At 39.9% G+C, this 16,236-nt stretch overlaps 1 long non-coding RNA gene across 1 annotated transcript in view; it reads left to right on the forward strand.

Moving 5' to 3' along the window:
- The first annotated feature begins 648 nt into the window (after positions 1-648).
- LOC130455824 (uncharacterized) overlaps positions 649-16,236 on the forward strand; it is a 34,683-nt gene continuing 19,095 nt past the window's right edge. Inside the window, exons 1-2 of the long non-coding RNA XR_008913986.1 lie at positions 649-975; positions 7,365-7,425. This is a non-coding gene — a long non-coding RNA (uncharacterized LOC130455824). The remainder of the gene's footprint in view (positions 976-7,364; positions 7,426-16,236) is intronic.

Below are 16,236 nucleotides of genomic sequence, written 5' to 3' on the forward strand. Positions count from 1 at the left end.
ATCCTGGAGGAGAGAAGAGCTGGGGAGATAGTGCTCTCTTCAAGTATGTTGGGGATTGGAATCATGGAAGTGGGATTAGACTTGTTCCAGCGACTCATAGGAACAGAGTGAAGAACAACGGGACAAATTTTGACTTGATAGAAAAGAAAAAAAAATTGTTAAGAATATTAAGAATATTATATAATATTATATATTAGAATAAGAATTATATATTCTTAATATATAATATGTATATTATATATTAGAATAAGAATGATATATAATAATAAGAATAATAATTGTTAAGAATAAGAGCTGGGTAGCTCAGTGAATTGAGAGTCAGAGTAGAGACGAGAGGGAAGGTCCTGGGTTCAAATCTGACCTCAGAAACATCCCAGCTGTGTGACCCTGGGCAAGTCACTTAACCCCCATTGCCTAGCCCTTACCACTCTTCTGCCTTGGAGCCAATAGTCAGTATTGATTCCAACATGGTAGGTGAGGTTAAAAAAAAAATTAATTAAGTCAGGCTGACTAATGGATGCCAACTGATAATCATGCAGGGAAGCCCATGAGCTTGTGCTGTAAAGACACCCTCCCACTCCTCCGGAGCACCTTTAGGTGCTGAGGGGAGATGCGGTATCTGATCTGCCGCTCTGTTCTGGAGTCTGACTGAGAGATAGTTTGCCACTGACTGTCCCAGGCAAGGCTCATGGCTGCCTTCTGTACTCTACGCTGACAGCAAGCACAGAGGAATCCCGAGCTTTCAGCCCGTGCGCGGATATAGAGGCCAGACTCCATCTCCCATAAGGCACTGGGCCTTCTGCGCCCGAACCCAATTAGAGGCCATTTCACATGGCGCCCACTCAGAGTTGTCAGGGCCCAAGAACAGGCTCCAGATGTTGGCTGGAAAAAGGTGAGGACCAGCTGCCCGAGCTCTAAGGCCTGGGCGCTCTTTGGCGAGCCGCCCCGCCCCGCCTCAGGCACCATCAGAGAGAGGTAAAGACAAGATGGCGGCACGGTTTGGGGGAGGGGAATAGAAGGTGTCTCGGCAAATTGGAAAAGAATTTATAGACAAATTCGCCTCTTTCCATTGTCATCTGATGAACTGGTTCTGCTCCATCGAGGAGCCTCCTTGACTATAAACGAAACTGGCTCAGCACGTGTAGCCATTCTGAAAATGTTACAACCCCCTCCCCCCTCCCCTTCCCCCTCCCTCATCCTCCCCTCCCCCATCCTCCCCTCCCCCCAGGATACTTCTTTTAGCTCTGGAAGGTACTGAATGTTTCCTCCAGGGGATAGAACGAGTTTACTTGGGGCAGAAGCTTGAAAGGAAATGAGAAGTCTGAAAGCACAATCCATCCATTTTGAGGCTTTGGGGAAAACATGGACAGACCTGGAGCGCTCTCAGGGTGGAATTCACCCTCAGTCAGTTGTGCATCCAGGTGCATGAAGCACCCCTTGTGAGTTGTGAACTGTGAAAGGAAATTAAAGGGAGACATTGAGAACCGCTTGAACCTTTTGGCCCTTGCTGAGATCTCATCACCAAGGACAGCAGAACAACACAGATGTCCCTTCCTGGCCCTTCGCCACCCCAAAAATGGGTCTCTGCTATTGTATTTTATTTTTTAACCCTGACCTTCCGTCTTGGAGTCAATACTGAATACTGGCTCCAAGGCAGAAGAGTGGTCAGGGCCAGGCAATGGGGGTCAAGTGACTTGTCCAGGGTCACACAGCTGGGAAGTGTCTGAGGCCGGATTTGAACCTAGGACCTCTCATTTCTGGGCCTGGCTCTCCATCCACTGAGCCACCCAGCTGCCCCCACTGGTTATATCTTTTGATTTGCACACAAATGGAATTTGTGAGTGAGACAGAATTGCACAAAGTCATCCACCTCATTCTTCCAGAGTCACGGAACTCCAGTGGCAAGATAAAAGTCGACATATTTTTTTCCCCCTTTAAATCCTTACCTTCCTTTTATAGTATCAATACTGTGGCAAAGGCTAGGCAATGAGAGTTAAGTGACCTACCTAGGATCATGCAGCTTGGAAGTCTGAAACTTTCTTTTTCTATAGAGTTATCTGAGAACTGGAGAGATAAGGTTCCCTGGGCTAATACATAGATAGCAGAATCATGTTACTGAGATTTATTCATCTGGGAGCTTTAGGAAAAAGAGAAAGGGATCAAATACACTGAATTCTACATTCTAGGCTCCATTGTTCATTGTTCATTTAACAATTAATTTAACAAATTGAACATTTAACAAATAAATTAATTAATTAACATTAATTGTTCATTAATAAAGGAAATTGTTCATTTCCTCAAAAGGAATCCAAAAATCTCTGTAATGGAGTTGCTTAATTAGGTGACTCCAATAAAGGCAAAAACACAAATGCCACAGCTAAATTCCAATATTTAGGAAACCAGACTAGATGCTGCACATAAAGTTTTCATAAAATATTTATGACCATATGATTCTTCCCTATGAATAACAAATGTGTGAAGTATGTAAATAGGTCAGGGTAAGGGATGGGAAAAGAAAAGGAAGGAGCCTGCGTTTTATTAAATGTCCTCCACAAAAAGAAGGCCTTGCATTTCCTGGATGATTTAGTCTAGAATCGCGGTAGGAACAATACTCGGCGAGTTGAGTCCCAACTCATTGCCCAGTGGGCGTCTAAAGAGCAGCATTGACAAACTATGTTGGTTTCCTTCTTATCCAGCCATCAGAGCCCAGGGATGGGATGCTCAGGGAATATTAAAGAGATTTTATGAAGCCAACTGTTGATAGTACAATGGCCTCCAACTCTGTTTTCACACCCCACTTCGTCCCTGGGATCGAGGTTCTCCAATCAATAAGATTGACTAAAATGAAGGAAAGGAAATGCTTATTGGGCCGTGGTTATTAAAGCCAATGTCGTTGGTATAAATCCAAATCTCCTGTGCAAGAGAGGGTAAGGGGGCTCGAGAGTGTTATTTGAGATCCTAGCGATGCCTTTGGTCTCCAGAGGAAGAGGACTCTAGAAGAGATGGCCCTCAGCCAAGAAGATTCTCGTTCTGTCTTAGGTTAGCTATGCCCTGGGGAAAGATACTTACACATGCTAGATCACCCCCAAAGCTCTTCTCCTGGTGAGACCGGTACATCATTTGTATTCATGGCTTAGAAGACGAGGCCCCAAACTGCGGAGTGAGATTTTTATTCAGAGAAAAGAAAATGTCAGTCTCCGCTCGCATATTTTCTCATTGAAAATAGTGGTGGGTTGGAAAATGTCATCCCCTTCATACTGCTCCAAGCTCTTTATCGTGAGATTAGAAGCGTGAAGATATGGCTATATAGTCATTGATATCCCTTTAATTGAGAAAGAGAAAGCAAGAAAATAAAGCAATTTATTTAAAGTTAGCCTTTGGCTGTTTTATTTTAGAAAATCATATGGCAGAAAAATTCAAAATCATGAGAGAATTCTCTGCCCTAAAAGTAGCCACACAAAGTCTATTGAGAGCTGACCGCCAGGCCTGAATGGGCTACCTTCAATTCTGGTTTCTGACCCCTGCTGTCTGCTTGACCCTCTGCAAGACCCCTTTACTTTGCAGGACCCCAGGCACGCGTCCAAGGCAAAAGTTGCAGAAGAGTTCATGATCTGAAGTGGTTAAGGAGGACCTCACATCTTGAAATGCCTGGAAAGCAGAAGATAAATCAGGAGTCTGGATCTCTTCTCCTCCTCCTCCTCCTCTCATCCTCCTCCTCCTCTCCTCCTCCTCCTCCTCTTCTTCCTCCTTCTCCTCTCTGTCTCTGTATCCATCTATGTCTCTCTCACTCCAGCCATCCATTCTATTGTCTATTCCTCTACATATGTATGTAATTAAATGGACATATAAACACATTCATACACAAACATGAGCACATATATCCAGGCACACTTCAAGCCAGGCATTAACAGGGCAAAATTACTGGAAAGAATTTCATCTTTGAGGGAAGGGGTTCCCGAATCTGGGCAGTCTCAGGCCCAGGTTTATGCTCATGAATACTCAAAGAGATGAAGAACATTACACAAGTATTTTCTAATGAAATGAGATAAAATATTGAAGGCACTTAAAAACTGAGATCTGAGCGAAAAGGGGCCAAGTTCCATTTCTCTTATTATCAATGACTTCCAATCACCTTTCCTGTCGTTGATAGTTCTTTCCACTTCTTTTGAATCCTGTTTCTATGTCCTTTGACCCCTTACTGAGAGGTGATGCCATTTCCATGTGGGGTCCTCATGGATCTTGGACATGAGACTCCCAGGAGGGGTATTTTAAACATAGCAAAGAAGTAGAGATGGGGTGGAGGAGGGACGACGCTGGAATCTTAGTGGTAGTTTTGGGGGTAAGGTGAATGGTTATCCTATTCATTATCTCAGAAGAACTGGATCTCTTCTTAAGTCCTTCCCATAGATAACAAGTGGCAGCAACCTTTGTTTAAGGATTTGGAAATAAGCTGTTAAAAATAATCAAAAGGGAAGGGGATATAGCTAGGTGACTCAGTGGATAGAAAGCAGGCCTAGAGATGGAAAGTCCTGAGTTCAAATTTAGTCTCAGACACTTCCTAGCTGTGTGACCCTGGGCAAGTCACTTAACCCCCATTGCCTAGCCCTCATAACTCTTCTGCCTTCATACCAATACACAATATTGATTCTAAGATGGAAGGTACAGGTTTAAGAAAATAATCAAATTCAAATAGCATGAGACAAAAATCACTAATATCAGCTTGGAAGATACCTGAGAAAGCATCTAGTCTAATCTTTGTTTTTTAGATGAGGAAACTGAGACCCAAAGAAATTCAATGACTTGCTCAGGGTCATATATCCAGTAAGTGTCAGAGACAGGATCTGAAAACAAGTTCTCCAATGCCCAAGTCACTATAGTAGAAGAAGCCCTACACAATTGGGGCAAAACCAACTCTAGACAAAGAGACCTTGCTAGAAGCCAGCCAGGAATAAAAACACCAAGAGACTGAAGAAGGAAAGAAGGTGACTGGAGTCCAAGCAGGCATGAGAGAAAAGGCAAGAAGAGAAAGAAAGAGATCCATAAGGCTTTCAGCTGGTTCTCTATAATGGAGCTCATAATAAACAATCAGAGATGGCTTTTATCTGTATTATGGCCAGTCACAAGTCAAGCAACTCAGCCAAGGAGCAAAGAACTTCCTCTATGAGACAATGTGAAAAAAGTGCCTCCTTCCCTCCCCAACTACAGGACAGAAAGGCTCTAATAGACACAGAATCTTATTTGGGAGTCTCTTAATGCACAGGAAATGAGCTCCTGACTTAGGGAACAGGTGTCCATTTGCCATAACAGATCATCCTGAAAAGAAGCACCAAAGTCCAGGAGGAATAGAGACAGACAACTGAGGACAGCAACTATACACAGCAAGGAGAATGTCCAACTGCCCTGCCAATGGTTTCTGCCAGTGCCCAGTCCATAAAATGTAGATTGGGTTCAGTATTTCAAGGAAAGTTGAAGGAGCTGAAAGAGCTCAGTTCTGTGGTTTGCTGGAGCCAGGCAATCACCTGAGAAGTTTTCTGTGAGAGTATTTATACCCCAGAAACCAGTATCAGATCAGAGGATCAGATCAGAAACCAGATCAGAGTTTGAGTTTTTGGTTTATTGGTTGTTTAGATTTAAGAAAGTTTTGGGAAAATGTTAATGATGTATAATAAACTCAAAAGTATGTCATACCTATGTAGAGAGTCAGTTGTTGACCAGCACACTCTTAGTTATCAGGGGTAAGAAGGGATTCCTTTAGAGAGTAGTAAAACAGGCTCAAAAAGTGTGTATGTCTGTGGGAATAACATATAATAAAGAGTAGGTCTTGAAGTGGTCATTGAATACCTGACTTGCCAGGAGGCCAGAAGGTAGAAGCATGCGGTAGAGAGAAAGCAAGTTAAGAGGACTTCTTAGCCATTTGGACTATAAAGTAGGGGTGTGACTCTCCTTGGAGGACATGACTATAAGGAAGAAGCAGGATTTCATGTGCCAGTGATAACAAGGATTAACAGGTTTCACCAGAATGAAAGCTGAAGGGAGGATTCAGAGAAGTTAGTGACACCCTGACTGGCTCTTAGAGGTAACTACATGTCTACCTGGCGTGAAGAATTGAAAGATGTGATTTGTTCCCTGAGAGTGTATCTGATGTATGATGGAAGAACTCTTGAGATCTTTGACATGTGGTGATCTTTGCCCACTTCTGGTGATTCCTATGGGGACAGGTATCGCCAAAGAGAATGTAAAAAGCATTACGAGGTACTGAGATATTCTGAGAAATAAACAATCACCTTTTGTACTTCTGTCACATAAGGAAATGATGCCCTGAATGTATATGTTGTAGGTCACTGATAACTTAATAGTGTAACTCATAATTCTTTATCAACATGATTATCATTGTTGGTCAACTGGAGAAGATAATCTGACTTTTAATGTCACAATGCGTAAGAAAAGAGAGGGAGAAAACATTTCCCCTCTAAACTGTGCCCCAAAATATGCATTTCATCTTTGGACATATTTAGAGAATACATGTGCGACGGCCAATTTTATTTGAGAGTGAATACATCTGCTCAAGGTATGCAGGATCTAATTTCACCCGCGGAAACCATGGAGCTTCTCCCTCTGCTGTCACGTGGCATGTAATGTTCCTGTGTTCCTGATTAGAAGTTGCTTTGCTGTTCTTGTGGTCACTGGGAAGCATGATGTCTCTGGAAATGCGGCTGTCAAGCTCCTCTCTGCTTCTGCATTCTGGTTCCAGTCAGAAGTACTCAGCTAATGTGGTACCTCTTCCCCATAAAAGGAAGAATGATCTCCATTAGGCTGTTTTTAGCTCAGAGCTCAGGCATGCTTAAGCTTCAGCTCTTTGAGACTCTTCATACATCTAGAATAAGATTAAAACCTCTAAAAGTCAAGTTCTTTTTTACATGCCATTCACATGCATGCATATAATACATGCATATTTCATGCCATCACATTTACATACATATCATATCATCATATACATCATGTCATCATAATTAGCTTACTTCTTCACTCTCTTTCTGAGTAAATTCCTTCTATCTTCTCTACCACTAAGAGTAATTTTTGAGAATTACAGAGATCCTCTTTCCCTGTAGACATATAAACATTTTGACCTTAATGAGTCCCTTACATGTTCCCTTTCTTATTTACTTTTTGGGTCTCGTGTTTGGGTCTCATGTTTGGACTTCCAGTTTTTGGTTTAGGTCTGGCTTATTCCCCAGGAATGCTTGGAAATCTCTCTTATTGAGTGACCATTTCCCCCCTGAAAGAATATACTCAGTTTTGCTGGATAGGTGACTCTGGGTTGTAAACCCAAATCTTTCATAAGCCTGAGTTCTTTTGGGTTACAGATCAGTGAAACATCTATGGGGAGCTGGAAGATAATTGATGCATCTTGGAGCCTCATCACAGGTATGTATCATATACCTACAAACATATAATATAGCACACATCCCTGGTATATTTACCCCAGGATTGTTCTCCCTTTTCTTTTATTAAAGCCCAATACATATTGACTCTTCAATTATAAAGGACTTTATTTTATTCACTGAGCAAAATAAGAAATGAAAACAAAGTTTTGAGTGGACAATTATAATTTATTTTAAAATTTAGGCTTTTCAAAGATCCTTTTAATCAAACTCTTTCCTTTCTTCTTAGAATTCAGAACATCATTGATAGCCTCCTTATCGCCAATCCTTCCAACTTGGTCCTCCTTCCCTAATTTCTAAGTTCACCAAAAAACAGTTGGAGGACAAATAATTAGGTCGTGCTTTAAAATTTCAGGTAGTTGACTTTTTTTCCTTCCTCACCCATGCCAGTCAGGGTCCCAAAGCCACATCCTGGGCTGAACAACAGAGTCAAAACACAAGAGTCAAACCCTCTAGTTTATTTTCTCCTGATGAAGTCCTTGGACTAAATGGAATCTTTGGGGGATACAAGGAGGAGGGCAAATTTCCTATTTTACTGCTATAGGGTTTACCTGATGGAAGTATGCCCTTTGGGAAGAAGGCAGTGCTGTGGAGAGAAAATGGATGAGGGCTCACAAACTTCCAGATGACCTCCTAACTAGACAGCCTTCCTTAGACTTGAGGAAGAGGTGCGAGGGAAGTGAATATAAAGCATGAGGAAGCAGGATTAATGACACAGCATTTGGGGGAGGTCCCCAGAGCCTGGGAATGTCACCTTACCCCCAAGAGGCCTCCAGATCCTCAAGAGTCTCCTGGTGGCAGGAGGGCTGCTGGCGGAGTAATCAGATTGGAATATAGAGCATGAATTCGAAGGTTGACCAGCTTTGCATAAGAAGAAATAGTGGCTGGCTATTTTGTAATTGGCAAGAAGCAACGAGAATCTGAATTAGGCAAGGTGGATGCTGGCCTTGATTGAAGGAGCAGGTTTGGGCTAGGAAGGGAGGCTTACTTTGGCTTCAGGTATATTGAGAATGAGATATAGCAGGATAATCTGGTAAAGAGAGTGCAGCAGGCTAAAGGAAATGGGAGTCAGAAGATGGAACTAGAGAAGTTCAGAGAATTCCCATCAGAAAGAAGTGATGCCTGAAATGTGAATGGAAAATACTGGAGAAAGAGACAGCTACAGAGACAGAGACAGACAGAGACAGAAAGAAAAAGACAGAGACAGACAGAGACAGACAGACAGAGACAGGGCCACAGAACCAGAACCAGAGAAATACAGAGACAGAGACACAGCCACAGAGAGACAAAGAAGCCTTCAGCTGCCTTAGTGTGTGTGCCTGGGATGAATTTTCTAAGGCTTTCCCCTAGGAAGCATGGCATGGCCCCTTCTTTCCCACCCTTGATTTCTTTCACTTCCTGGTTGGAGGATTACAATATCTTTGTGGGGATACACTAAAAAAAAGAGTGAGGGACTGAGAAAAATAAGGGAGGAGAAAATAACCACCTTCACCAAATGATCCTCTGATACAAAAAGAAAAACAAAACAAATGTGGTCGGCCCCCTCATAACATATTCATGTGAGTCTGAGTATCAGAATTGGAGATGAAAGACATGGTCTAAAAGTGGGCATCCGAGAGCTTAGAAAGCATTGGTAGCATTATTTTAATAAAATTGGTTTCCTTTGTAATAGTGTATATATTTTGTTTAATGGCTTTAAAATCATGATTCTAGGAAAAGTTCCATTGGCATTCTTAGACTTCCAAAGGAGTCCATCATATCACAAAGGTCAAGAAGCCTGATGTAGTCCAACATCCTTTACTCACCTCAATTTTCCAATGAGGAAATAGAACCCTATGAAGTTCCTGAGTAGGCTATCATACACCATGTCTTTTTTTTTTAAACCCCTACCTTCCGTCTTGGAGTCAATACTGTGTATTGGCTCCAAGGCAGAAGAGTGGTAAGGGCTAGGCAATGGGGGTCAAGTGACTTGCCCAGGGTCACACAGCATACGCCATGTCTTTAGAGCTGAGAGGGTACTTAAAAATCACCTAATGCAATTTATTTATTTGTAATGGAGGCAATTAAGACACAGAGCTGTTAAGTTATTTACCCAAAGTCACATGGAGAGTAACTGGCAGGTCTAGGATGCAAACTCCAGTTCAATCTTCTTCACTTGACCTGCATTTTCTTTTGACAAGAGTCTTTGCAGCTTTCAAGCAAAGACATGGAGTAGCCACAGTTCTCGTACTTAGAACATTACGATAATCTTAGAAGAAATGAGTTTGTGAGTCAAAAGAGAATTTTTCTTTCTCTTGCTTTAATTATAACTGGGACATATTTCGAAGGTTCTGTATTTGTACAACCAGAGAGATCAAATGCATAAGAATGCTTTTATTCCATGAGGAGCTCCTTTTCAGGTCATTGGTGACCAGTTCTCTTTCCAATATGGTAGAAGATACCATTGGAGAAAAAGAGCCACATTATCAGAGCGATGAAACTGACATTTATTGGCAGAAGTTCAGTCAGTCTGTGCACATTTCCAGATATCAGCAGAAAGTTAATTTTGGCTTAGTCTGAGCAATCTGAGTTCTTAATTTCCACTTGAAAAACAGGAATTGGAACACAATTTGAGCAAGAAAGATTCCAGTTAGGTAACTGAAAAAGTTTATGACTATGAGCTCCAAAGTGAATAACAAAAAAAGGAGAAAAAAGGAACTTTAATCATTTAGGCAAGGGCATGCTTCCCTTCTCCCTCTTCTTTACACCATCTGAGCAAAGGAAATTAGGAAGAAAGGTCATAGCCAGAATAGAAGCTTTAGCATTACTGAAAGGTTGAATGTAGAGTCCTCAAAATGTTGGTATGCCCGGATTATTATGCCTCTGATTCTTTTTGTGAGGGGGTGCCTTTTGGTAGAAGAATAATATGTGAGGTCAAGAATATAACACAGATTAATGAGGATGAGAAGACATTCAGAAACATATGGTTTGTTAAAAAAAACCCTTACCTTCCATCTTAGGATCAATATTGCATTTTGGTTCTAGAGCAGAAGAGCACTAAGGACTGGGCAATGGGGGTTAAGTGACTCACCTAGGGTCATACAGGTGGGAAGTGTCTGAGGGTAGATTTGAACCCAGGACCTCCCAACTCTAGCCCTGGCTCTCAATCCACTGAGCCACCTAGCTGGTCCCTTCAGTTGTTTTTGTAACTGAATATATGGATAATATCTTTAGAGCTCCAAAGGTCTCCAGAGGTCACCTAGTTCAAAATTCTGGTTCCATAGAGAATTCTGGAAGCCAAGTTTCTGGGAGAAAAGTATCATCACTTCTCAGATGCTTCTTGACCTCCCAATCTAGTGGCTGCCCCACTGGACATCATTTTATTTTAATATGATGTTCATTTCAGACTCCTGGACCAATTTAAATTTAAAGATAAAGGTAAAGTTTGAGTGGGCCCACTCATTTTGTTTTCAGTATAAAGTGGATCATGTTATTATTTTAATCACTTGAATGGACAAACTGAATCAATCAACACACATTTATTAAGCATGTACCAGGCTAAGAAAATCACTTGACTCTTTGCCTTAGTTTTCTCATCTGTAAAATGAGCTAGAGAAGAAAATGGCAAAGCACTCCACTACATTTGCCAAGGAAACCCCAAATGGGGTCATGAAGACTGAAAATGTACCAGGCACTGTGCTAAGAACTTGGAATGCCAAGAAATGGATAAAACAGTCCCTAACCATACAAGAATTAACATTCTAATAGGAGAGACAACATGAAAGCGACAAGGCACGTAAAAATATATATGGAGTAAGTTGTAGATCATGCCATAGGGAAGGCACTGACATTAAAGAGGCTAGGGAAAGACTTGCTGTGGAGGCAGGGTTTTAAGTGTGATGAAGGAAACCAGACAAGCTAAGAGGAAAAAACAAGGAGGGAGATAACATTTTAGGCATGGAAGGTCAACCAGGAAAATGTCCATAGATGATGGAATGTCTTTTGCAAGAAATGTGATATTAAATACATATGAAATCATGCATAATATTTCCATATTAGCCATATTGCAAAGGGGAAGAAAGCAAGAAAAATAAAATGGAAAAAATATATTTCAATATACATTTAGACTCCACCAGTTGTCTTTCTGGAAGTAAATAGCATTTTTTTCATGATGAGTCCTTCAGAATTGTATTGACTGATAATATTAATGAGAATAGGTAAGTCATTCATAGTTAGTCGTCATTAAAAACTGCTGTTACTATGTATAATGATCTCCTGGTTCTGCTCACTTCACATTGTATCAGCTCATCTAAGTTTTCCCAGGTTTTTCTGAAAGTATCCTGCTCATCATTTTTTTGAGCACAACAGTTTTACATCTTATCTGTGTTCAGTCATTCTTCAATTGAATGGACATCCCTTCAACTTCCAATTATTTGCCAGCACAAAAAGAGCTACTCTGAATCATTTCTGTACACATAAGTCCTTTTTCTTTATCTTTGATCTGTTTGGGATAAAGATCTAGTAGTGTTACTGCTGGATCAAAGGGTATATGCAGTCTTGTAGTCCCACTAGTTCACAACTCCACCAACAATGTATTAATATCCAAGTTTTTCCACATCCTTTCAACATTTGTCATATTCCTTTTCCATCCTGTTAATCTGATGAGAGGTGGTACCTCAGAGTTGTTTAAATTTGCATTTCTCTAAGAGAACTTTTTTTCATATGATTATAGATAGCTTTGATTTCTTCTTCTGAAAACTGTCCGTTCGTATCATTTGACTATCAATTGGGGAATGACTTGTATATTTATAAATTTGACTCAACTCCATCTATATTTGAGAAAAGAGGTCTTCATCAGGGAAAAAATTTGTTATAAATTTTCTGTAAATTTTTCTGCTTTTCTCTTTTTATCTTAACTTTATTGCTTTTGTTTGTACAAAACCTCTTTAATTTCATGTAATAAAAATGAAATTTTTACTTCTTGTGATTCCTTCTATGCTTGATTTAGTTGTAAAGGTTTCCCTAATCTACAAGTTTGAAAATTAAAATTTTATATACTCCTTGAATTTATCTATGTTATTACCATTTACATTCAAATCATGTACCCATTTTGAATTTATCTTAGTAATAGTGAGAGATGTTGTTCTATACCTAATTTCTGGATCCAACACTCTTTACACTGTTCAATGGCTCAATCAATTTCAACACTCTCCTGGGATCACTGAGACCCATTGTAGGTAGATAACCAATTCATGAGGATTAGAAGACTGAATCCTGGAATGGAGATGTCCTGACTTTCTAGTTCCATGTGCTGATCCCTCAAGAGGGGTCTCTTTTTTCATTCACCGTAGTCATCAATGCTACCAATAATGTTTAATTATGTTTTTTGTTGTAGAATAAGAGAATGGGGAACAGGCGAAAGTTTGTAGAAATCCATTATTTTACAATTAATAAAGGACAAAAAAGCCCTTTGTAAATTTTCTCCTGGGCAGACAATTTACTGGCTAATCTGTGACCTCAAAAACGTTTTAATCTTTAGGAGTATGAAAGAGAAATATCCCCTTAAAATACCTTTGGGCATCAATGGGTGCAGATCTGAAATCTGGTGGGACTTTAGATTTGCTTTGCGCCCCAAGATTGTCCCCATGACTGATGTTAGTTTCTTTTCTGCATTTGAATTTCACTAGGATTCAGAATTCAGAACTGCACAGGTTAAAGGCTCCCAAATCCAATCCTTTGCCTCAAGGAAAAATAAGGTTTTTTTTTTTTTTCTAAGACAATAATAATCAATTATTAAGCACCTAGCATGTGTGAGGAACTGTACTAAATGCTAGAGATATCATTATTATTTTAAAATGTTTATTTTTATTGTCATGCAAAACATACTTCCATACTGATCATTGTTGTAAGAGCACCCTCATACATAAACAAATAAACCCTGAAATCAAACCATAAATACACTGATGTGAAAGACAATTCCAACAGTTCTTTCTCTGGAGGTGGATAGAATTCTCCATTATAAGTCTTTCAGGTTTGTCCCTGGACACTGCATTGCTGACAATAGCCAAGTTTCCACAGATAAGAATCATGCAATATTGCTGTTACTGTGTACAGTGTTCTCCCAGTCCTCCTTATTTCATTCGGCAGCAGATCCTGCAGATCTTTCCAGCTTTTTCTGAAATCCTTTTGCTTATTATTTCTTACAGCAAAATAGCATTCCATCACCAACATGTACCACAATTTCTTCAGCCATTCCTCAATTGATGGACATCCCCTCAATTTCCAATTCTATGCCACCGTGAAAAAAAAAAAAGCTGCTATAAATATTTATTCATGTACACGTAGGTCTTTTGCCCCCTTTCCTTATTTCTTTAGGATACAGACCCAGTAGTGGTCTATCCCGAATCAAAGGGCATGCAGTTTTCTAGCCCCTTGGGGAGAGTTCACAAATTTCCTTCCAGAATGGTTTGATCAGTTCACATCACAAGTATGCCAACAATACATCAGTGTCTTCCCAAAGTGTTTTCAATTGTGAAAATCATACCAGAATGGAGAATGTGTCAGTATTTGATTTAACCACAACTTGTTAAGATCAATTGAGGCATAAAATAGGGAAATGTGTTCATTTAAGATCTTTGATACATATAATAGAGGATGCCTTATGTAGAATCCAAATAGAACAGGGTTCTTTTTTAAAATTTATTTAAAACCCTCACCTTCCATCTTGGAATCAATAGTGTGTATTGGCTTCAAGGCAGAAGAGTGGTCATGGCTAGGCAATGGGGGTGAAGTGACTTGCCCAGGGTCACCCAGCTGGGAAGTGTCTGAGGTCAAATTTGAACCCAGGACCTCCCATCTTTAGGCCTGGCTCTCAATACACTGAGCTACCCAGCTGCCCCCAGAATAGGGGTTCTTTAGAGAATTCAATGTTCTTGAGATAATTATTTGGGGGATGACATAGGGCTAACTATCTTAAGTTCCAGATCTTTATGTAATTTAAATCCCTCAAAACAGTTCAGTCTATCTATCCACATGGGAAAACAAAGTAGATCAAGAGTAGTTATCATTCAGGCTGTAACATAATACCCAACATTTATATAATGCTTTAAAGTTTAAAAACCGTTATAATATGCATATGTGAATATATGTGTGTATTATACATCCATACACACACGTGTAATCAATCATCAGCATTTACTCTTTAAGCTTTTGTGAGTTCACACATTCCTGTGGTTCTATTAGTATGTCATTTTTACTTTTGCACTGGCAAACTTGCACATTCATGGCTATTGGCAGTAGAGAAAAAAAGAGAGGTGGGATGTGCCCAAATTTGTGGAGTCAGAGGGATGCTGCTAGCTCCTTCTCTGTCTTATTCATTCTACCCTTGTAAAGAGCTCCCAAATATTCCTTGTATATTTTCATTGTTTAACTTTAAAACTCAAGTTTGGGGTTGTAATTGTGCCACCAGAACAGAGAACACGTCCTTTGGACTCCAGCAAAACTATTCAAAGTCAGTTGTGTAACTTAGTGAGAAAACAAAGGGGTTTGTGATGGAATTTCTGCAACTTCTTTTAAGTGTAAGTTTGGTGTTAATGAATCAACTATTTGTTAAATCTCCAAAAGAAGGAAATATGTCCTTGAATCCACTCCAGAAACTGTTAAAATATTTGATGGGGGAATTGAAAAAATGGAAAAAAAAAGTTGTGGGTAAATAAGATGATGCTCACCTCTGTCCTCTCACTAGCACTGGCTGGCAGTGGCATCATTCCCCATTCCATCAACCTAGTAGAGAGTGAGGAGGGGCTGAGCCAACTTCCAGGCTCTGGCATGGCATCCCGCATTCCCTCCAATGCACATATTTTTCATGAAAAAAACATTTCATTTTCTAGGGTGAAAGGGAGATTAGAGAAGGCAAGATGCCCCTTTCCCTTTTTTTACTTCTGGGTTCTTCTAACATGGCTGCCCCTGACCTTCCTGGTCCCTTTCAGCATTACTCTTCTCTTCTCTAAATTTTGTGAGTTATTTTACAGACTCTATATCAGGAAAATTTGTATTATTAGAATTGATGTTTTGTTACAAAGAATTGTATGCAGAAAAGGGTACTTTTAGCACTCTAGTGAGAGATTATAATCTTTGGTGATTGTGTCCCTTTTTCTTATATGTTTAGTGGATCAACATTCTCATTTTTGACTTCCATACAATTTTTAGGAAAACTATCCCCATGAATAGTGATGATTGATTATTCTGTATAGTATCACATCTGATGCTTACAACCCTGTCAGGTAGGTGCTATTATTCTTACTTGTTTAGAATAAGAAACTCAGAATAAGAGATGTTAAGTTACTTGTCCATGGTCACACAGTATAATTAAACTTAAATATTATTGGCTCACTGACTCTGAGGCCATCATTCTCTCCATTGAGACACTTAGCTCCATGCATTTGGATAGAATAGTCAAAGAGCTTGTGCATCATATGTACATATATGTAGTATCTTAGAGAGATACAACAACTGGGCATGAGTTAGTACCAGAAATAAGTAGACAGGGGAAAGTGGAGTTGTTGGTCCTCTGGTAATTGCAGTTCTAAGAATGACCTAAAGTTTCACTATGAAAATAAGGTCCAATTTTAAAGAATGTCAATATGCCTCTAGATTATGACAGTATCAGAAATATTGACAAAAGATCATCCAAAAATTTGGATTTGTACAATGGATGTGAACAGTTTATTGTTGGTGGTCCTTAATTATTTGAAGAGGACTAAAGACATCATGAGAAAATGTCTTCATTTGATTGTTAATAGATTTTAAATGAGAC

This window comes from Monodelphis domestica, chromosome 8, assembly GCF_027887165.1.
Source record: "Monodelphis domestica isolate mMonDom1 chromosome 8, mMonDom1.pri, whole genome shotgun sequence".
In the NCBI taxonomy this organism is placed as follows: Eukaryota; Metazoa; Chordata; class Mammalia; order Didelphimorphia; family Didelphidae; genus Monodelphis; species Monodelphis domestica.